At 30.4% G+C, this 22,364-nt stretch overlaps 16 non-coding genes across 16 annotated transcripts; all 16 read right to left on the reverse strand.

The window, feature by feature from the left end:
* Positions 1–67: 67 nt before the first annotated feature.
* On the reverse strand, positions 68–186 carry LOC135952708 (5S ribosomal RNA). The gene has a single exon (XR_010576076.1). It is a non-coding gene; the product is annotated as a 5S ribosomal RNA (ribosomal RNA).
* A 364-nt stretch (positions 187–550) lies between these two features.
* LOC135952709 (5S ribosomal RNA) lies at positions 551–669 on the reverse strand. Its single transcript, XR_010576077.1, has one exon. It is a non-coding gene; the product is annotated as a 5S ribosomal RNA (ribosomal RNA).
* Positions 670–1,033: 364 nt separating this feature from the next.
* LOC135952710 (5S ribosomal RNA) lies at positions 1,034–1,152 on the reverse strand. Its single transcript, XR_010576078.1, has one exon. It is a non-coding gene; the product is annotated as a 5S ribosomal RNA (ribosomal RNA).
* Positions 1,153–1,516: 364 nt separating this feature from the next.
* On the reverse strand, positions 1,517–1,635 carry LOC135952711 (5S ribosomal RNA). The gene has a single exon (XR_010576079.1). It is a non-coding gene; the product is annotated as a 5S ribosomal RNA (ribosomal RNA).
* A 364-nt stretch (positions 1,636–1,999) lies between these two features.
* On the reverse strand, positions 2,000–2,118 carry LOC135952712 (5S ribosomal RNA). The gene has a single exon (XR_010576080.1). It is a non-coding gene; the product is annotated as a 5S ribosomal RNA (ribosomal RNA).
* Positions 2,119–2,483: 365 nt separating this feature from the next.
* On the reverse strand, positions 2,484–2,602 carry LOC135952713 (5S ribosomal RNA). Its single transcript, XR_010576081.1, has one exon. It is a non-coding gene; the product is annotated as a 5S ribosomal RNA (ribosomal RNA).
* Positions 2,603–2,966: 364 nt separating this feature from the next.
* LOC135952714 (5S ribosomal RNA) lies at positions 2,967–3,085 on the reverse strand. Its single transcript, XR_010576082.1, has one exon. It is a non-coding gene; the product is annotated as a 5S ribosomal RNA (ribosomal RNA).
* Positions 3,086–3,449: 364 nt separating this feature from the next.
* Positions 3,450–3,568, reverse strand: LOC135952715 (5S ribosomal RNA). Its single transcript, XR_010576083.1, has one exon. It is a non-coding gene; the product is annotated as a 5S ribosomal RNA (ribosomal RNA).
* Positions 3,569–3,933: 365 nt separating this feature from the next.
* Positions 3,934–4,052, reverse strand: LOC135952718 (5S ribosomal RNA). Its single transcript, XR_010576085.1, has one exon. It is a non-coding gene; the product is annotated as a 5S ribosomal RNA (ribosomal RNA).
* Positions 4,053–4,416: 364 nt separating this feature from the next.
* On the reverse strand, positions 4,417–4,535 carry LOC135952719 (5S ribosomal RNA). Its single transcript, XR_010576086.1, has one exon. It is a non-coding gene; the product is annotated as a 5S ribosomal RNA (ribosomal RNA).
* Positions 4,536–4,899: 364 nt separating this feature from the next.
* On the reverse strand, positions 4,900–5,018 carry LOC135952720 (5S ribosomal RNA). Its single transcript, XR_010576087.1, has one exon. It is a non-coding gene; the product is annotated as a 5S ribosomal RNA (ribosomal RNA).
* Positions 5,019–5,382: 364 nt separating this feature from the next.
* Positions 5,383–5,501, reverse strand: LOC135952721 (5S ribosomal RNA). The gene has a single exon (XR_010576088.1). It is a non-coding gene; the product is annotated as a 5S ribosomal RNA (ribosomal RNA).
* Positions 5,502–5,865: 364 nt separating this feature from the next.
* On the reverse strand, positions 5,866–5,984 carry LOC135952722 (5S ribosomal RNA). Its single transcript, XR_010576089.1, has one exon. It is a non-coding gene; the product is annotated as a 5S ribosomal RNA (ribosomal RNA).
* A 364-nt stretch (positions 5,985–6,348) lies between these two features.
* On the reverse strand, positions 6,349–6,467 carry LOC135952723 (5S ribosomal RNA). The gene has a single exon (XR_010576090.1). It is a non-coding gene; the product is annotated as a 5S ribosomal RNA (ribosomal RNA).
* A 364-nt stretch (positions 6,468–6,831) lies between these two features.
* Positions 6,832–6,950, reverse strand: LOC135952724 (5S ribosomal RNA). The gene has a single exon (XR_010576091.1). It is a non-coding gene; the product is annotated as a 5S ribosomal RNA (ribosomal RNA).
* A 356-nt stretch (positions 6,951–7,306) lies between these two features.
* On the reverse strand, positions 7,307–7,425 carry LOC135952725 (5S ribosomal RNA). Its single transcript, XR_010576092.1, has one exon. It is a non-coding gene; the product is annotated as a 5S ribosomal RNA (ribosomal RNA).
* Between the last annotated feature and the right edge of the window lie 14,939 nt (positions 7,426–22,364).

Genomic DNA, 22,364 nt, shown 5'->3' on the forward strand with positions numbered 1-22,364 from the left:
ACTATTATTTAGATAATTTTTATATATAAAAAATAAAAAAAAACCAAAAAGTTTTGTTTTGTTGGGATGCCAACAACACGCGGTGTTCCCAAGCGGTCCCCCATCTAAGTACTAACCGCGCCCGACGCTGCTTAATTTCGGTGATCGGACGAGAACCGATGTATTCAGCGTGGTATGGTCGTTGGCGAAAGAATACCAACTAAGTAACAACTTATAATATTTATAAACAGACAGAAACATAACAAAAAGTTTTGTTTGTCATATTACAAGTGCGTTTTGTCATGTTAAACTTAAACATTTATACATGTAGCTGTAAAAAAATATAAAAACAAAGAAAAAATTGATTTTTCTTGTGTTTGTGCTTTTGCATGTTTGCATGTTATTGTAGTACGAGTAGTTTGCAGTGTAATTTTAAGATTTTTTTTTTTATTTCTCTATTTTATTTACAATTTTTTTCAAATTAAGGATTTTTTTCAATTAATTACTATTATTTAGATAATTTTTATATATAAAAAATAAAAAAAAACCAAAAAGTTTTGTTTTGTTGGGATGCCAACAACACGCGGTGTTCCCAAGCGGTCCCCCATCTAAGTACTAACCGCGCCCGACGCTGCTTAATTTCGGTGATCGGACGAGAACCGATGTATTCAGCGTGGTATGGTCGTTGGCGAAAGAATACCAACTAAGTAACAACTTATAATATTTATAAACAGACAGAAACATAACAAAAAGTTTTGTTTGTCATATTACAAGTGCGTTTTGTCATGTTAAACTTAAACATTTATACATGTAGCTGTAAAAAAATATAAAAACAAAGAAAAAATTGATTTTTCTTGTGTTTGTGCTTTTGCATGTTTGCATGTTATTGTAGTACGAGTAGTTTGCAGTGTAATTTTAAGATTTTTTTTTTTATTTCTCTATTTTATTTACAATTTTTTTCAAATTAAGGATTTTTTTCAATTAATTACTATTATTTAGATAATTTTTATATATAAAAAATAAAAAAAAACCAAAAAGTTTTGTTTTGTTGGGATGCCAACAACACGCGGTGTTCCCAAGCGGTCCCCCATCTAAGTACTAACCGCGCCCGACGCTGCTTAATTTCGGTGATCGGACGAGAACCGATGTATTCAGCGTGGTATGGTCGTTGGCGAAAGAATACCAACTAAGTAACAACTTATAATATTTATAAACAGACAGAAACATAACAAAAAGTTTTGTTTGTCATATTACAAGTGCGTTTTGTCATGTTAAACTTAAACATTTATACATGTAGCTGTAAAAAAATATAAAAACAAAGAAAAAATTGATTTTTCTTGTGTTTGTGCTTTTGCATGTTTGCATGTTATTGTAGTACGAGTAGTTTGCAGTGTAATTTTAAGATTTTTTTTTTTATTTCTCTATTTTATTTACAATTTTTTTCAAATTAAGGATTTTTTTCAATTAATTACTATTATTTAGATAATTTTTATATATAAAAAATAAAAAAAAACCAAAAAGTTTTGTTTTGTTGGGATGCCAACAACACGCGGTGTTCCCAAGCGGTCCCCCATCTAAGTACTAACCGCGCCCGACGCTGCTTAATTTCGGTGATCGGACGAGAACCGATGTATTCAGCGTGGTATGGTCGTTGGCGAAAGAATACCAACTAAGTAACAACTTATAATATTTATAAACAGACAGAAACATAACAAAAAGTTTTGTTTGTCATATTACAAGTGCGTTTTGTCATGTTAAACTTAAACATTTATACATGTAGCTGTAAAAAAATATAAAAACAAAGAAAAAATTGATTTTTCTTGTGTTTGTGCTTTTGCATGTTTGCATGTTATTGTAGTACGAGTAGTTTGCAGTGTAATTTTAAGATTTTTTTTTTTATTTCTCTATTTTATTTACAATTTTTTTCAAATTAAGGATTTTTTTCAATTAATTACTATTATTTAGATAATTTTTATATATAAAAAATAAAAAAAAACCAAAAAGTTTTGTTTTGTTGGGATGCCAACAACACGCGGTGTTCCCAAGCGGTCCCCCATCTAAGTACTAACCGCGCCCGACGCTGCTTAATTTCGGTGATCGGACGAGAACCGATGTATTCAGCGTGGTATGGTCGTTGGCGAAAGAATACCAACTAAGTAACAACTTATAATATTTATAAACAGACAGAAACATAACAAAAAGTTTTGTTTGTCATATTACAAGTGCGTTTTGTCATGTTAAACTTAAACATTTATACATGTAGCTGTAAAAAAATATAAAAACAAAGAAAAAATTGATTTTTCTTGTGTTTGTGCTTTTGCATGTTTGCATGTTATTGTAGTACGAGTAGTTTGCAGTGTAATTTTAAGATTTTTTTTTTTATTTCTCTATTTTATTTACAATTTTTTTCAAATTAAGGATTTTTTTCAATTAATTACTATTATTTAGATAATTTTTATATATAAAAAATAAAAAAAAAACCAAAAAGTTTTGTTTTGTTGGGATGCCAACAACACGCGGTGTTCCCAAGCGGTCCCCCATCTAAGTACTAACCGCGCCCGACGCTGCTTAATTTCGGTGATCGGACGAGAACCGATGTATTCAGCGTGGTATGGTCGTTGGCGAAAGAATACCAACTAAGTAACAACTTATAATATTTATAAACAGACAGAAACATAACAAAAAGTTTTGTTTGTCATATTACAAGTGCGTTTTGTCATGTTAAACTTAAACATTTATACATGTAGCTGTAAAAAAATATAAAAACAAAGAAAAAATTGATTTTTCTTGTGTTTGTGCTTTTGCATGTTTGCATGTTATTGTAGTACGAGTAGTTTGCAGTGTAATTTTAAGATTTTTTTTTTTATTTCTCTATTTTATTTACAATTTTTTTCAAATTAAGGATTTTTTTCAATTAATTACTATTATTTAGATAATTTTTATATATAAAAAATAAAAAAAAACCAAAAAGTTTTGTTTTGTTGGGATGCCAACAACACGCGGTGTTCCCAAGCGGTCCCCCATCTAAGTACTAACCGCGCCCGACGCTGCTTAATTTCGGTGATCGGACGAGAACCGATGTATTCAGCGTGGTATGGTCGTTGGCGAAAGAATACCAACTAAGTAACAACTTATAATATTTATAAACAGACAGAAACATAACAAAAAGTTTTGTTTGTCATATTACAAGTGCGTTTTGTCATGTTAAACTTAAACATTTATACATGTAGCTGTAAAAAAATATAAAAACAAAGAAAAAATTGATTTTTCTTGTGTTTGTGCTTTTGCATGTTTGCATGTTATTGTAGTACGAGTAGTTTGCAGTGTAATTTTAAGATTTTTTTTTTTATTTCTCTATTTTATTTACAATTTTTTTCAAATTAAGGATTTTTTTCAATTAATTACTATTATTTAGATAATTTTTATATATAAAAAATAAAAAAAAACCAAAAAGTTTTGTTTTGTTGGGATGCCAACAACACGCGGTGTTCCCAAGCGGTCCCCCATCTAAGTACTAACCGCGCCCGACGCTGCTTAATTTCGGTGATCGGACGAGAACCGATGTATTCAGCGTGGTATGGTCGTTGGCGAAAGAATACCAACTAAGTAACAACTTATAATATTTATAAACAGACAGAAACATAACAAAAAGTTTTGTTTGTCATATTACAAGTGCGTTTTGTCATGTTAAACTTAAACATTTATACATGTAGCTGTAAAAAAATATAAAAACAAAGAAAAAATTGATTTTTCTTGTGTTTGTGCTTTTGCATGTTTGCATGTTATTGTAGTACGAGTAGTTTGCAGTGTAATTTTAAGATTTTTTTTTTTATTTCTCTATTTTATTTACAATTTTTTTCAAATTAAGGATTTTTTTCAATTAATTACTATTATTTAGATAATTTTTATATATAAAAAATAAAAAAAAAACCAAAAAGTTTTGTTTTGTTGGGATGCCAACAACACGCGGTGTTCCCAAGCGGTCCCCCATCTAAGTACTAACCGCGCCCGACGCTGCTTAATTTCGGTGATCGGACGAGAACCGATGTATTCAGCGTGGTATGGTCGTTGGCGAAAGAATACCAACTAAGTAACAACTTATAATATTTATAAACAGACAGAAACATAACAAAAAGTTTTGTTTGTCATATTACAAGTGCGTTTTGTCATGTTAAACTTAAACATTTATACATGTAGCTGTAAAAAAATATAAAAACAAAGAAAAAATTGATTTTTCTTGTGTTTGTGCTTTTGCATGTTTGCATGTTATTGTAGTACGAGTAGTTTGCAGTGTAATTTTAAGATTTTTTTTTTTATTTCTCTATTTTATTTACAATTTTTTTCAAATTAAGGATTTTTTTCAATTAATTACTATTATTTAGATAATTTTTATATATAAAAAATAAAAAAAAACCAAAAAGTTTTGTTTTGTTGGGATGCCAACAACACGCGGTGTTCCCAAGCGGTCCCCCATCTAAGTACTAACCGCGCCCGACGCTGCTTAATTTCGGTGATCGGACGAGAACCGATGTATTCAGCGTGGTATGGTCGTTGGCGAAAGAATACCAACTAAGTAACAACTTATAATATTTATAAACAGACAGAAACATAACAAAAAGTTTTGTTTGTCATATTACAAGTGCGTTTTGTCATGTTAAACTTAAACATTTATACATGTAGCTGTAAAAAAATATAAAAACAAAGAAAAAATTGATTTTTCTTGTGTTTGTGCTTTTGCATGTTTGCATGTTATTGTAGTACGAGTAGTTTGCAGTGTAATTTTAAGATTTTTTTTTTTATTTCTCTATTTTATTTACAATTTTTTTCAAATTAAGGATTTTTTTCAATTAATTACTATTATTTAGATAATTTTTATATATAAAAAATAAAAAAAAACCAAAAAGTTTTGTTTTGTTGGGATGCCAACAACACGCGGTGTTCCCAAGCGGTCCCCCATCTAAGTACTAACCGCGCCCGACGCTGCTTAATTTCGGTGATCGGACGAGAACCGATGTATTCAGCGTGGTATGGTCGTTGGCGAAAGAATACCAACTAAGTAACAACTTATAATATTTATAAACAGACAGAAACATAACAAAAAGTTTTGTTTGTCATATTACAAGTGCGTTTTGTCATGTTAAACTTAAACATTTATACATGTAGCTGTAAAAAAATATAAAAACAAAGAAAAAATTGATTTTTCTTGTGTTTGTGCTTTTGCATGTTTGCATGTTATTGTAGTACGAGTAGTTTGCAGTGTAATTTTAAGATTTTTTTTTTTATTTCTCTATTTTATTTACAATTTTTTTCAAATTAAGGATTTTTTTCAATTAATTACTATTATTTAGATAATTTTTATATATAAAAAATAAAAAAAAACCAAAAAGTTTTGTTTTGTTGGGATGCCAACAACACGCGGTGTTCCCAAGCGGTCCCCCATCTAAGTACTAACCGCGCCCGACGCTGCTTAATTTCGGTGATCGGACGAGAACCGATGTATTCAGCGTGGTATGGTCGTTGGCGAAAGAATACCAACTAAGTAACAACTTATAATATTTATAAACAGACAGAAACATAACAAAAAGTTTTGTTTGTCATATTACAAGTGCGTTTTGTCATGTTAAACTTAAACATTTATACATGTAGCTGTAAAAAAATATAAAAACAAAGAAAAAATTGATTTTTCTTGTGTTTGTGCTTTTGCATGTTTGCATGTTATTGTAGTACGAGTAGTTTGCAGTGTAATTTTAAGATTTTTTTTTTTATTTCTCTATTTTATTTACAATTTTTTTCAAATTAAGTATTTTTTTCAATTAATTACTATTATTTAGATAATTTTTATATATAAAAAATAAAAAAAAACCAAAAAGTTTTGTTTTGTTGGGATGCCAACAACACGCGGTGTTCCCAAGCGGTCCCCCATCTAAGTACTAACCGCGCCCGACGCTGCTTAATTTCGGTGATCGGACGAGAACCGATGTATTCAGCGTGGTATGGTCGTTGGCGAAAGAATACCAACTAAGTAACAACTTATAATATTTATAAACAGACAGAAACATAACAAAAAGTTTTGTTTGTCATATTACAAGTGCGTTTTGTCATGTTAAACTTAAACATTTATACATGTAGCTGTAAAAAAATATAAAAACAAAGAAAAAATTGATTTTTCTTGTGTTTGTGCTTTTGCATGTTTGCATGTTATTGTAGTACGAGTAGTTTGCAGTGTAATTTTAAGATTTTTTTTTTTATTTCTCTATTTTATTTACAATTTTTTTCAAATTAAGGATTTTTTTCAATTAATTACTATTATTTAGATAATTTTTATATATAAAAAATAAAAAAAAACCAAAAAGTTTTGTTTTGTTGGGATGCCAACAACACGCGGTGTTCCCAAGCGGTCCCCCATCTAAGTACTAACCGCGCCCGACGCTGCTTAATTTCGGTGATCGGACGAGAACCGATGTATTCAGCGTGGTATGGTCGTTGGCGAAAGAATACCAACTAAGTAACAACTTATAATATTTATAAACAGACAGAAACATAACAAAAAGTTTTGTTTGTCATATTACAAGTGCGTTTTGTCATGTTAAACTTAAACATTTATACATGTAGCTGTAAAAAAATATAAAAACAAAGAAAAAATTGATTTTTCTTGTGTTTGTGCTTTTGCATGTTTGCATGTTATTGTAGTACGAGTAGTTTGCAGTGTAATTTTAAGATTTTTTTTTTTATTTCTCTATTTTATTTACAATTTTTTTCAAATTAAGGATTTTTTTCAATTAATTACTATTATTTAGATAATTTTTATATATAAAAAATAAAAAAAAACCAAAAAGTTTTGTTTTGTTGGGATGCCAACAACACGCGGTGTTCCCAAGCGGTCCCCCATCTAAGTACTAACCGCGCCCGACGCTGCTTAATTTCGGTGATCGGACGAGAACCGATGTATTCAGCGTGGTATGGTCGTTGGCGAAAGAATACCAACTAAGTAACAACTTATAATATTTATAAACAGACAGAAACATAACAAAAAGTTTTGTTTGTCATATTACAAGTGCGTTTTGTCATGTTAAACTTAAACATTTATACATGTAGCTGTAAAAAAATATAAAAACAAAGAAAAAATTGATTTTTCTTGTGTTTGTGCTTTTGCATGTTTGCATGTTATTGTAGTACGAGTAGTTTGCAGTGTAATTTTAAGATTTTTTTTTTTATTTCTCTATTTTATTTACAATTTTTTTCAAATTAAGGATTTTTTTCAATTAATTACTATTATTTAGATAATTTTTATATATAAAAAAAACCAAAAAGTTTTGTTTTGTTGGGATGCCAACAACACGCGGTGTTCCCAAGCGGTCCCCCATCTAAGTACTAACCGCGCCCGACGCTGCTTAATTTCGGTGATCGGACGAGAACCGATGTATTCAGCGTGGTATGGTCGTTGTCGTGGAATTGAAATCGAAGTGGAGATATGAAGGATGTTGTTGGGTTGGTTGAGTTGGGGTTATTTCGAGGTTTTGTTGGTTTTATATTGATGCACTATCTCCTGAGCAATTGATTGTATGAGAAGTGCCTTGTAGTTAATTTTGTGTTGCCAGATGGTTGTTGTTGTGTTGTGTGTATTTGGGATGATGTTGAAGGGAATTGTTTGGTACGTTACTTTTTCCTCCCTTATTTGGTTTTGTTAATTATTTTCTGCTTGTTATGAATATAATTTATGATTATTGCTTGACATATTTTTTTTTGGTGAGGGTTTTTGTTGATTGTTTTATTTTATTTTTTTGTTTTGTGTGTTATTGAGGTGTGAAATTATTTGGGTGATTTTTTTGAGTTTTGTTGAAGTTTTTTTTATAGTTTTATTTTAAAAATTATGATTGATTTAAAAATATTCAGGTTTTTAATGTGTTACAATTTGGGTTTTTATTACAGTGTTTATTTGTGAATCTCGTAAAGACTTTTTCTGGTAATTTGTTATAGTTTATCAATCAAATATTTGTGTTTTATGGTGATGTTTTTTTGTTAAATAATTTATTTTATGCTCAGAAAAGATTAGTTTAAAATGAAGAAAAATCCAAAGCAAATGTGATGTTTCTATTTTGCTTTCAGAAAAGTTTATTTGAAATTTTGGTTTCACTATTATTTAACATTTTTTTATTTCATTTATGGGACGGATGTAACAAATTCTAGTATACCACAGATGCATTTAATTCACCATATTTTAATATTATTTGTGACATTTTATAAATTTTTCTAAATTATCCCCCTCATTTTGAAGTTTATAACAATGAGAAAAGGCTTTTAATATCAATTTACATTAAAAAATTGTATTCAAAAGAAAAGGATTTTTAGGAAAATATATTGAAGCATAAATATACAATTATATATAACATAAAAATCTACGATATAAAATCATTTATATGTATATTTATTTACAACTCAGGTGCCTTTTTGTAGTCAATTATGTTTTTATTTAATTTTTTTCTTTCTACTTTTGCATCTTCAAATTTTATACGACCATGAAGAATCTGTGTACAAAGTTTTAACAAACCAAACATTGAACTAATAACCTGTCAACTGTCAAATTGAATACAGTATGCTAAAAAAATATGTGTTCGCATAAAAAAAACACCCATAACATATGTCTTCAATAATGTCCAAAAACGGCCCTGTTTTTTACGACCGTTTAAATAGTCGTATTTTAGTTTAATGCAATTTTGATAATCAATTATTCAATAACGATTATTTATTATTGGCAAATTTTTTTTTGTATGCAAATTTGCCATTGTCTAAATATAAATCCAATACATGGATTTGTTTTTTATTTGTTAAAAAAAAACGTCAAGCAAAAAATGGCCACCACTTTGAACCAACAAACAATCAATTGATATTAAGCCGACTAAATTATTTATTGACTACCGAATTCCAGTTTCATGAAATTACAATAAACCTTGTATTTGGGGGTTGTTATCAAAACTAACAGAAGATCATTTGATTTTTATCATAAGGTATCAAAACAATTAATTTCAGCATTCATTGTATGACAAAAAAAAACCCAACCACAAACCCCTCAAATATTTATTTGTAAACCCAAACTACAAACATTGATTGACCTTTTTTGACAGGCAACATAATCAAAAGCTAATTGTTAAGGAAGGACGCTGGCACTTGTAAAACTCAAATCATCAATTTTCATTTTCATGTTTTTTATTTTAAATACAAAAAAAAAACCTTAAAAATTTAAAAACAAAATCTGAACACATGTGTACAATAAGATGGACAAGTGTCTGAATAAAAAAATACCAAAATTCCGCGTGATCTGCGAACTTTAAAATTTCAAGTGACTTAATTTGATTAATTGTTACATGATATCAAAAATGTTTAAACTTTTCTAAAGCCAACAGGGGTTGGTCATACACCACAACACATTTAAAAACCTAAATACAGCCTTTTGTTATTTTAGTTGATGATACACAATGAAATCTTGGCTGTCCTTGTGATGAACTTGCGTGGCAGAACTTGAACAGGTTTTAAGTGTTTTGTTTAACAATACCATACAAAAAGCGATTATGTTAAAGGATATGCATCCTGCTGAATGTGAATCTGTATATTCAAATTGAATACTGCTATTTGGAAAATTTAACACATGTGTAGCAATCACTGATTTTTTTTTTTTGTGAAAATTTTTTAAAGAAAACAATTGAAATTTTCCGGTTTAAAATAAACATTTGGTGTGTTTTCAATAAACTTTAAGGAATTATAACAAATTGTCATAAAACTTTTCAAGTTTTCCAAAAACAGTGAGACAATACAATGGAAATTTTTTTTATTTGAAAACTGGGAGGAATCAATCATTTTCGCAACTTACCCGTTCCAAAGTTGTTAAAATTTCTTTTGACTTTTTATCGAGGTTTAAAGTTGAAATTTAATACAATATTGTTACGAAATTGTACTTGAATTCAAATATAACGATTTTAACGGCTGATTTAAAAGTAGCATAATGCTTTCAAATAGCAGTGTTGTAATAGCAAACGGTAACATATCTGTGGGCATTATTAACATTGAATAAAAGCTTTCAGTTGACTATTGATCGTAAGTATTGCAACGCTATTTGCTGCGACCGTATATTCGAATTCGAATATACAGTTAAAGAACATTGTAGAAAGTACACCACAGATGGCGTATGTATTGGAAAGCTCTAGAATATACGAGCTTTGATAGTTAAAGAACGATCTAGAGTGCAGATGGCAGTGTTATAAATAGTGGCAGAGACGCTTTTCGAATAAACATCAACTGAATGCCTTAAAGTGTGTTGTGTTTTTCAAGTGAATTCGTGTACATTATAAAGTGTGTGTGTATTTCTGAGAATTTATAAACATGTATAAAAAACATTGAGTGGCTATTTAATTCTGTGGTTGTTGTACATTTTAAATAAATAAAGAGTTGTTACAATTTTCAAACTACTAAACCGCTTTTATTTGCAATCAAAAGTATCCGGTTTATTTAAATGAAATAAACCAAACGTTTTGAAAAGGTTAAAACGTAACAATATTAATTTTTACAATATTGTTCTCATAGTCATGTTTACTTACCCTAGATTCTATATATTTTCTTAAAAAGCCTTTTTATTTGAACACAGAATATTGAACCAAAATATAGTACTTGGCCAAAGGTTAACTCATGATTCTTTTAATAACACAGTGCAACACAAACAAAAATAACCATATACGGAAACCACTACGTGATAAAAAACCAAAAAAAAGACCCATGTCTCCCAGTTTTTCCCAAAGTCATTAAATTTTTTCTATGAGCCCCCAAAGATTTTTGCAAAAAAGTGATAATTTTCTCAGGCTCTTATCTTGCAAACCTTCCGGAATTTTGATTTACACTCTGAGGCAAAGTTGTAGCTCTTGTCATAAAGAACAAAAACTGTGAACAAAATAAAATCAAAAAAACTTCATCTTCAAGATCAAAATCGCAAAAAACTAAAAAAAAATGATTTTTTTTATAATTTTTCCCCTGTTCAGGTCCATAGGGAACAATCCGTTTAAAATTCAAGGAAACAATCAACTACAAAAATGTACCTAAGCTGACCCGGTGCGCTTCGCCACCCCAATTAGAAGAAAGAAATAGTACTATCAAGTCTCACATTGTGAATCTAATTGTAAATGTCTAATTTCATATTTCTGGGTCCATTAAAAAGTACCATTGCAATAAGAAAATAGTACCATTGATTATCACTTTTAAATTCGCATTCACTAAACCATAACCCGTCAAGTTTGAATTTTAGATTCGTGTATCATTTCTTATATTATCAACTAATTTTGTTTCTATAATACTTAATATTTAATAAATTATCACAGAACCGAAACCGATCGGTTTTTAATTGTTTAAAACCGAAACCGCGGTTTTGAAATTCTTCGATTTTTTGGAAACTCTAGGTCCATTATTATAGGAAATTCAAAAAAGTACCGTTAGAATATATAAAAACTACTAAGAAAACCACGAAGTATGTCCTTGAATTTTCACTCACTTGGGACCATATACGCCTAATTTCATATTTTTATGTTCATTATTACAGAAAATTCAAAAAGTACCATTAGAATATAGAAAAAGTACCAAAAAGCAGCCATGTATGTTTCTAGGTTCATTGGTGAAGAAATTACAAAAAGTACCATTCGAATAAAGAAAAAGTTCAAAAAGTCTCCCCCTAGAATTCTCACTCACTTTAGAACATACGATTAATTTCATATTTCTATGACCATTATTACAGAAAATTCAAAAAGTACCGCTACAATATATAAAAAGTATATAAAAACAGGCACTTGTGGTCACTCCCGCCCATATAAGCTTTACTTCATGTTTCTAGGTTCATTGGTGAAGAAATTAAAAAAAGTACCATTAGAATAAAGAAAAAGTACCAAAAAATCTCCCCCTAGAATTCTCACTGACTTAGGACCTTGTATGCTTAATTTCATGTTTCTAAGTCCATTGTTATAGAAAATTAAAAAAAGTACCATTATAATAAAGAAAAAGTACCATGAAGTATCCCCTTGAATTTTCACTCACATGGGACCATATACACTTAATTTCATATTTCTAGGTCCATTATTATAGAAAATTCAAAAAGTTCCATTAGAATATAGAAAAAGTACCAAAAAGCAGCCACTTGTGGATTCCCACTCACTCGGACCCATGTAAGCTTTATTTCACGTTTCTAGGTTCATTGGTGAAGAAATTTCAAAAAGTACCATTCGAATAAAGAAAAAGTACCAAAAAGTCTACCCTTAGAATTCACACTCACTTAGGACCATATATGCTTAATTTCATGTTTCTAAGTCCATTGTCATATAAAATTGAAAAAGTACCATTAGATGAATAAAAAAGTACCTACCTATTTTGGTACCTAAATATTATACCCTATTCCTAACACTAACTTCACTCACTTTAATGTCGATAACAGAAATAATTTAAAATGTTAAAATAAGTACCATTAGGAGAAAAGTACCAATTTCCCTTTTCTTCCTAGAACACTCCTCAAGTTTGAAATTTAAAAATAATCCATTTTGCCAAAATTGTTTATGGTACAGGCATGTCTCAAAATATTAATGTGCCCAAGAATAAATTTGTTTTAAAAAAAGTACCAAACTGTTTACCCGGATTTGGCCCAATATGCACCTTGGTACTCGAGTTCCAAATAACACCCTGTTAGTTAATTTTAGTATGAATTCAGGAACCAACGTTAAAAAAAATATCAAAATTGGCTTAATAATTTCAAATATAATGTATTTTCCCGATTTTATCCCATTTTTGGTTCCTTTTTCTATCCCCAATTGAAGTGGTAAAATTTTATTCAAATAAATTTTTATAATAATAAAATATTCGTATGTCTATGTAAATTATAAAAAAACATATTTTATGAAAAAGTACCAAAAATAAACACAATTTTTATCCCTTAAGGGTTCGAATTTCCAAAAGGTACCAAACTTATATTTCTTATTTTTTGATAAGTAAAGAATACGATTTAAAATTTGATTATATGTTTATTGGTTTAAAAGATACATAGGGTGCCAAAAAAGTACAAATTACAGTTTTTACCCGTTTTCTCCCCTAAAAGTTTCGAAAAAGTACCTGTCAGCTTATTTTTGGAATGGAGTAACATGCAATTTTAATTTTTTTGTATCTTTATTACTTTTGAAGATATAAGGTTGCCGAATTTACCCTTTTTTACCCCCTAAACGTTCGAATTTCCAAAAAATCCCTTCTTATCGGATAGTTTTGGGGAGGGAGCAACCCACAGTTAAAATTTCGTGATTCTAGCTTCAGCCGTTTGGGCTGTGCGATGATGAATCCGTCAGTCAGTCAGTAATGTTACTTTTTTATATATATAGAAGATATGAACTTCTTAGGAATGTTTATTAACACCATTTAGGTAGGTCAATATAAGTTATAGGGGGGTCAGGCGGCATGTATTGCTTGTGTATTGGGACATGTATTCGATACATATGGAATTCCATGTGTATGTCAAAATTCACGTTATACATATGATTCATAATTTCCACGTTCAAACGTACATATGTAATTGCATGTGCCATAACCTCTATTAGTTTATATGTTTGTTGTTTTTAACAATATATTTATTTAAAACATTTTTAAATCACAATATATATATTTAATGCAATGAAATTAATTTTGTTATGATTTTTCTTTACTCTTTTTTGTTTTGTTTTTTTTATTTTGCACTCACACAGTGTTGTATTTCAAAATAGAACTCTGTTATACACACGAAAATAGAACATGCTCTAATTGCCAAAAATGTCACGAGTAATACACATGTATTTTACATACACAAAGTTTCATATGGATCACACGGTATGTATATGTTTACATATGGAAAAATGTCCCAATACATGGCACAAAACACAAGCAATACATGCCGTCTGACCCCCCTTTTAGTAAGACAAAACTAAAGGAATTAAGTGTTAAGACAAAACTAAAGGAATTAAGTGTTTTGGGTCATAAACTATTAAATTATTAAAATCTAAAGCATACTTTTAGGCAGCTTTAAAATGATTTCAAAACGTTTTTAAATAAGTATCTATATAATAGGGATTCAATTAATCGGGTTTCTGGTTTAATCGGTTAATCGATCAAATAATCGGGGTTTCGATTTATTCGGTTAATTTAAATTTATTCGATTGACCGAATAATTTCTATTTTAATTTTAAATTGAACCACGAATTTTGTGTTCAAAAACATAAAAAACGAACAGAACATTACAATTCTACCAAAAAATAATAGCAAATATGTTATTTGAGATCCTTTCTGTATACTTATGTGTGTATTTTTTAGGATTTTAGTGAGATCTTCTAGTCTTTTAAAAAAGAATATAATTTAAATCATTTAAAAGGAAAACTCCTTTTAAATGATTTTTTCTTTAGATTTAATAAAACTTGACTTGGAAAGAACTCTCTCGCTGATTGAAGAAGTTGACGAAATCGAAAGCATGATAAAGAATATCCAATATCTCAGTTCTTTTTTTTAGTTTTTTGGTTTTTGTTCGAAAAAATATGTAATTTTAATTTGAAATTTGTACTTATTTGAATTGAAACGGAAAAATAAATACAAAAAAATATATTAAAGTGCAAAAAAAAGGAATTTCGGTTAATCGGTTGATCGCCACAAATTTATTGGTTTATTTGTTATTTGAAAATCGGCAATTTTAAATTATTCGAACAGTTAACCGTCCAAAATTAATCGGTTAACCGATTAACGGTAAATCGATTGAATACCCTAGTATATAATGATAAACTTGAGTCCTTTTGAATAAGAATGATCGGTAATTTTATAGCAATCTGTTCTTACGATCTTTCACAAACATAATGGAATATGACAAGATAACCGGATAAGATGATATTTGTAAATAGTTTCCTGTAAACAAAGATAACAACGTATAACAGTTGATAACACAGCAATGTTAATACTGATGTTGCTGTAACAGGTCCACTGTTGTCAAAAATCCTTTCCGGCAAATGAGTAGATACAGGATGCTGAGATTCATCCACGACGGCTTTACCAAGCATGAAAAGTAGAAGACACATCTCATGCATGGTCCGTCACAGTAGCCAAGGCCGGATATTGTCAGAATAGTTGAGGATCCATCCTCTCCTCTTCCTAATTATGACAACATCTACTAGATTTCCTTTGTATTGCTCGATATTGAATATCATAATCTCATAAAGTAAATTTGCAATGATTTTTACACCATCACGAATTCGGTAATTTGTTCCTTGATTTCAGACCCTTCGCTTTTGTTACTTATGTGAGAAACTTTCGATACAAAAATATTATTGTGATCTTGTTCTACTCAAAGAGAGACATAGAGAGGGAGACAGTAAAGCGTCTAGTTTCTTGTAGAGATGTATAAAATTTACATCTAGTTTCTTACTTTCAAAACGTCTAGCAAGTTATAGAAACAGGACAGAGACGCAAAAAAGTGTCTCTAAATTTCCGGTAGATCAAATAAAATTCAAATCGTGTAAGGATGCGACCAGATATTGCTGGCAGATTTCCCATTTGCAAATTTAGACATCTATTAATGTTTAAGGTTCCATCAATCAAAGACATCGATCTTTAACTGTTTCATCAATTTCGTAAACTTTAAGACGATCTTTGAAATCGATCGCCTTTCTTTTCCTCCTTAGCTATTCTCGAATTGAGTATAGAACTTTTAAAATGTGATATTCTTTATTTTTTAAAACAATTTTACTTAAGTATTTAGTTGCCTTTAGAACAATAATACTATAAATTTTGAAACATTTAAGAACATTAAAAATATTTCGAATTCCATTGAACTGTATACCTCAAATACACTTTCTTTTCCTTTCACTTTCCTTTTGTTAAATTAAACAAATAACTGTAAACCTATTGTTTAAAGTTTGATATTCAAAAAAAAAAAAAACTATTAAATTTAGATCAACAAAGAAAGTCTATAACAATAGTCCTTAAAGTAGTATTTTAAAATAGTCAATGCTAAATTTTCACTTATTCCTTAGCCGTTTAGTTAAAGAAATTTGAATGATGTTCAAATTTGTTTAAAATTTAGCATTGAAAATGTTTAGTATAAAAGTTTTTCAAGGAGGTGTAAAGATAATTTCCGAAATTAGTTTTGCAAGTCGAGTGAGGAGTATAAAGGGGAATTTCCTTTCCTATCACGTTGTTAATGTGACGAAGAAAAAACCAGGAAATCAGGTAGCAAATTAAAATTTTAAGTACGTTTACACACACTCACAAACTATGTAATTTACTTGTACGACTGGCTACACAAACAATAGCACGAGGATTCTGACCACCTGCCTATTTTGAGATTTTTTGTCCAAGGTTCTGAAGCAGTGATTTCTTTGAGCAAATACGCATAGAATTATGTATACAAAGTGTATACAGGGTGATCGATAATTTGAGGAACAAACTACAGCCTTAATTTTTTACATAACGGTTCAATCCAATAACCAGAATCGTTTCAAAACTAGAAATGTATAGGTTTAGAACCTCATTACAATCCGATGGATTCCCTAATTTCAGTTTTCAAAACATGAGCTTTTGATGACAACATAAATAAATGAAGATAATAAATTTGATGAAAAAATAGCTGGTCTGATTACAACCGAGAAGGATAGATGTTAATATAAGCCATATTCCGCGTTCTCTTTATGCCGATTGTTTGTCTTATTAAAATTGCCTTTCCATTTAATAAAACGTTGGTCTTATATTCTGTAAAGTTTCGTTAAGATCACTATTACTTGTCACACTGTATCCGACTGTTTAGGCACTTACATGCATTCATCGCTGTTTAATCATATAAAGTAAATAGTGGAAGACCATTCAGGTAAAATTACTTGAATAATTTTGAGACATTCTATGTCACGCTTCGTGCGCATTTTGTAAGTTGAAGGTGAAGAAAAACCAAAGAATGAAAATAATATAATAAAAATGTTTTACCTACGAAAGTGAAAAAAACGTATACATACATTGCACCGAGAATTCAAAAGATTAAATATTTGTTATCTATTGTTTAAAATTCTACACGTACAAAAAATACACATAAATTGTCCATAAACATCTATGTCATGCTGTTTCTAACAACAATAACAGGATGTCAGTGATGATAACTTGTGAGTTTTTTTTTCTCTTTAAACTCTGATTTTCTTCTAAACCTAGGATATTTATATGGAAATCTTGTAAAGAGTTGTATTACTCCCATCTTAACGAGACAGAAGCGAACAATTTCGTGTCTGCACATAAATTAGTCCCGTTTGGACACCTCTTGTCAATGTTATGTTCCTGTCCACACGAGACAAAATCATGTGAGGACAAGAAATTGTCCGCTCAGTAAACAAATTGATGGTTTGTTTCTACCGTTAATGGAAAGAGATAGCAAACACATTGTTAACTAAGCGTTTAAAGCAAAAAACGCCAAATGACCACATTGATGATTTAAGAAGAATACTGAAAGTAAGTAAATATGTGGTTGTTTGTCCAAGGATCATCATAATTTATTGACTAAACATCAAAGATGACAATGTCATTTTAATAATTTTCGTTTTCAATTAGTTGTAGGTTGTTTGGTTTTTTAATTTGAAATCCATTATGGATAGAAATTTCAATCTCCAAAGAACTGATGTGATAAAAAGTTCGGCATACAAATCATAAGTAATTAGGAGGAGCACATGCTAGACATTTTAATCACTATAAGACAAAGTCTGGAGAGATGATGATTTTGCTGGTAATGAACAAATGACATAATTCTATTGTCATTAATATATTCCATCTTAGAGTTATTGTTGGGTAAAGGTTTTTGTCTGTATATTTTCTATAAATCACACATATATTTGTCAAATTTTAATTTCATGCACTGCACTGACTAATTACACCAGTTTTAACGCTAAATGTTAAGGATGAACGATAGACCTGACTTAATGAAACTAAGCAACATAATTTCGGCCACCAAAAGTTCTCGAAATAGCTTGGGACATAATAATTCAAAATTAAAAAATAAGAAAACTGTCCAACCATTTGGAATTTTAAATGCAACCACAATTTAACTACTTCCTGAATGCATTATTTTGTAGCCAAGTCAAATATAAATCTAACCGTGAGGTCGCGAGTTCAACCCCCGGTTGGGGTAATATTTTTTTATTTTATATTTTTTTTGGTAATTACAATTATATTTATTTCCAATAATAAGTAGTCTAATCGTCAAATTTCCCCTTATTTTCTAACTTATTTGTAAGTAAAGTTTTTGCTGGATGTCCACGAGAAATCCCAACATATTTTTAAAGTCTATTTAACAATTTTAAAGGGTTTTGGATTAAACCAAGGTGGATTTTAAAGTAACTTATTCCGCTTAATATGAATACGCAGTTTATTGTTTGCCATTAAGTAAGAGTTTTAACAGGTTTCTTAGATAAGTGAATGAGCTCTGTTTCGGAATTTTTAACAAAAAAAATCCTTAGTTCTTAGTACAGCTCCATAGCTTGTACCAATTCAATTGATCTGTTTATGTTACCTGAAAAAGGAAGAGAAAAGGTTAATTTTTAGTATATATTTCTTTAGAAGTTGGTCTAGAAATGTTATAATTTATAGAGTTTTAAATAAATCGAAAGGAAAAGCAGAAGCTGCAATCATACTAAGGGTTCTTGGTAAACCAAAGGCTCGATATAAGGGTTCAATCCCGGAACCAGTCATTCTTTATACTGAAAACTCCTTCGGAAGTCGTTATAAAATAATCCGAATCTTTTAGCTTGAGTGCTAAATTTACAGTGTCAAGATATCATCCTTGTAATTGTGCTGGTAGGTTAATTTTTTCACTTTATTTGGACGAGCTTATAGTGTAATGTCACATAGGAAATCTATATCTCCAAGTAATCTGAAACACAGTTGACTTTTATGTTCTCATGTCCACGACTTTAACCAGTGATTTCATCATAGCTTCCTGTCAATATATATATATACGAATATCCCTACTCTATATTCAGTTATATCTAAGCGAGTTAGCTGACTTTTTTTGTAGATAATAGTTCAGTCTGAAGAATTCTACACCCTATAGAGCTGTAAGTAAAAAGAACAGAAGCTATCCACAAATTCTGTGTCAATTGGGATTGGGAAACCGAAGTTTATCGACAAGAATGTCGTCGGAATGCAATAGTAAATGTGACATTAAATGGTTTGATTCCATATTGCTGTCATGGCCTTCGCTTATATAGAAATGTTAGATATTAAATTAAAGAATTCATGTAACAATTTCACTGCAATTCCCCAAAGAATTGCAACAATTCGCTTTTAATGGTTATAAATAAGTTACGGGCAAAGTTACGAATAAAACCCTTAAAGTACTCAGATGTTGCTGCTTACTTGGCCGATAAATTCATAAATCTTAATATCTAGTACAATAAAAACATCTCCTTTAATTTTAAAGACCCTAATAAATAAAGACCTTAATAAATAAAGACCTTAATCAGAAACTGGAAATCTTGCCATTTCGTCTGTGAAGTTACTCATTTTACTTCTAATCTGTTAGAACTGAATTTTTTGGAATAAAGATAGTTAAATGGTCAGTTTATAGAACAATCCTTAAACATGTCTACTCCAACTGCATAATCAATTTTTTTTATTAATTTCATAATGGTATAGGAAAAAGTTTAATCAGGTAAAGGGAACCCATCGAACATATATACCCCTTGAAACATCGTCTTGTGATCTTAAGAAACTTCGGAATATTTCACTATATTAACCGATTTGGATTTTCTCTCCCATCTACAATTTCTACAACATCGTTCAAGATTAGTGGAGATATGCCCTTTTTTCACCATCGATATGAAAATGCTTTCTTACAGATATTCCCCTAGTTAGTTCTAGCATGTTTACTATACCGATATTGGTAGACAAAGGAACCATCAAGGAACCAATCGGCAAGCCAAGTTTGTATTGGCCATTGGTTCCTTGGAGGCAAAGTTAACCCAGTTTTAATTCGAAAAATGCTTTTGGGTAAAATGTTGTTCTATTTAGATAAAATCAAGATTAATTAACATTTTATGCCCGGACAACGACAGGAAAGATTCTTAGTAATCTCATTTTAATCCTCGTCATTGCAACTCCTGCAAAAGTCGTTGTAAGAAAGTCCCAATCTTTGGGCCAGTGACTTCTAATGACCACAATAAGATTTCTTAGGTGAAATTTAGTTAGATTTTTCTTGTCTCCCTGCTAGTATCCTCATTCATCAATCTTTCCTTGGCAATAATATGAAGTTTTTGGATATCAATATCACAGCTGAACTAATGAAAATCAATGATGGTACCTGCCTTGGTGGAATTCAAGTAGATTCATAATCTTAATATTCATATTAAGAGAGATTCTTCTGGTCGCCTTGCTGGTGTCCTCTGTTATCTATCTTTCCTTGGGAAATTAGTTAAGATACAGATATCAATATCACAACTGAACCCATAAAAATCAATGGTGATACTTGCCTTCTCAAGTGCTTTAGCCAGCAGTCAACAATATTTCCAAGTTCTGTGAAACGGTGAAATGAAAAAAAACTTTTAATTTTCGTTTTCAAAAGAACTTTTACACAAATTGCGATTCCCGTTCTTCAATTTGTTTTATTCAACTTTTTTTATATAAATAAAAACATTTGAATTAATTTATCATTTTTTCACTAAACGAGAATCAGAAACTCTATGAAAATATGAAAAAAACTTTTCATTTCACCGTTTCACAGAACCAGAATCGAACCCCAGGTTTGGAATTTCTCTCTATCTATCAAAAATAACCGGAATTATGGGAAATTGTTCGATTCTCTGGGAATATATGCGGATATCCCTTTCGTCAAATATCAGAACAGTTTGAAACCATATCTGGAGTACGCCAATGTTGCCTTTTATCACCACTACTGTTTGTGATCGTTATAGATGCAGTTTCCAAGCGTGCTAACAAAAACAAATTCCGAGGTATCGTGTGGAATCCAACCAGACCTAACGACCGACTTGAGTCATTAGATTACACTGATGATAAATGTGAACTCTCCGATAGGCTATGTGACATGCAGGATAAGTTAAATGACCTGGCATATACATCAAGTACGGTTGGGCTTAGAATAAATATGGCAAGGACAAAGGAAATCCGCATTAACTCTAGATCTGACGACCCCTTAATACTTCATCAAAAACAGGTTCAACGTGTTGAAGATTTCCAATATTTGGGCAGTGTTGTAACTGAGGATGGTGGTAAAATCAAAGATGTCGAAAGCCGAATAAGAAAGGCAATTGTAACTTTCACATAGCTTAATAAGGTCTGGAACTCTAATATATATAGCGAAAAGACCAAAATCCAAATATTCAAATCATGTGTCTTAGCTGTATAACTCTATGGATGCGAGACTTGGTTCGTTACCGAAGGTATTAAGAATAAACTACGAGTTTTTGTTAACAGATGTCTTCGATGAATCCTTAAAATCTTTTGGCCTCGTATAATATCCAATGAGCAACTTTGAGCAAGAGCAGAAGTAACTGACATTAATATTGAAAAACGTAGAAGAAAATTTGGATGGATAGGTCATACCCTTCGAAAACCCTCTGCGGAGATATGTTATCATGCACTTAACTAACTATAGCCCACAAGATAGCAGGAAAAGAGGTCGACCTAGGAACACCTGACGAAGATCATCTTTACAGGAAGTTAACGAAATGTCAGTCAGCCTATGACGTACGTTTAACAACATCGGTGACCTCAAGGACCTGACAACGAATAGAAAAACGTGGAGACAACTTATAGACAGCCTATGCCCAGTATAGAGGCAGCCCGTAATTAACCTTAATAACGAGCAAGGCTATATATATATCCCTTTCTCTTGATACTAAATTTGTATGCTTTTATAGCTCAAATTCAACTGGTCCAAATACTCAGGAAAGAAACATATTTCCCTAGTCAAATCGAATGCCTTTAGACAATTTAGATTTTGTTGCAGTTTTTACTCAATTGTGAAATAAAGGGCAGGAATATTGTACATATTAGAGATGACCTACTTTGAGACCTCACAGCGCCCGTGCAAAGGAGCCTGTACTGTTCGTCATAAAAATATTCCCAAAATATTCTTAAAATGTTTTTTAATTTTGTTTAAGTATCGATAATTTCCTTATTTAACTGTGTGATAAATGGTGTGTAGTTCGAGGAGTTACAAATTTACTCCCCAAAATTTAATTAAAACATTCACTGAAACCAACCAACTGTATATTTGAATTGAAATCGAATTAGTTTATGTTTCAATTCCACTTCATTTCAAAATACTTGCTTTAAAAATCATGATGTGGTCATATCATATCACTTTTTGCAAACCC

The sequence above is a fragment of the Calliphora vicina genome, chromosome 2, assembly GCF_958450345.1.
Source record: "Calliphora vicina chromosome 2, idCalVici1.1, whole genome shotgun sequence".
Taxonomy (NCBI): domain Eukaryota; kingdom Metazoa; phylum Arthropoda; class Insecta; order Diptera; family Calliphoridae; genus Calliphora; species Calliphora vicina.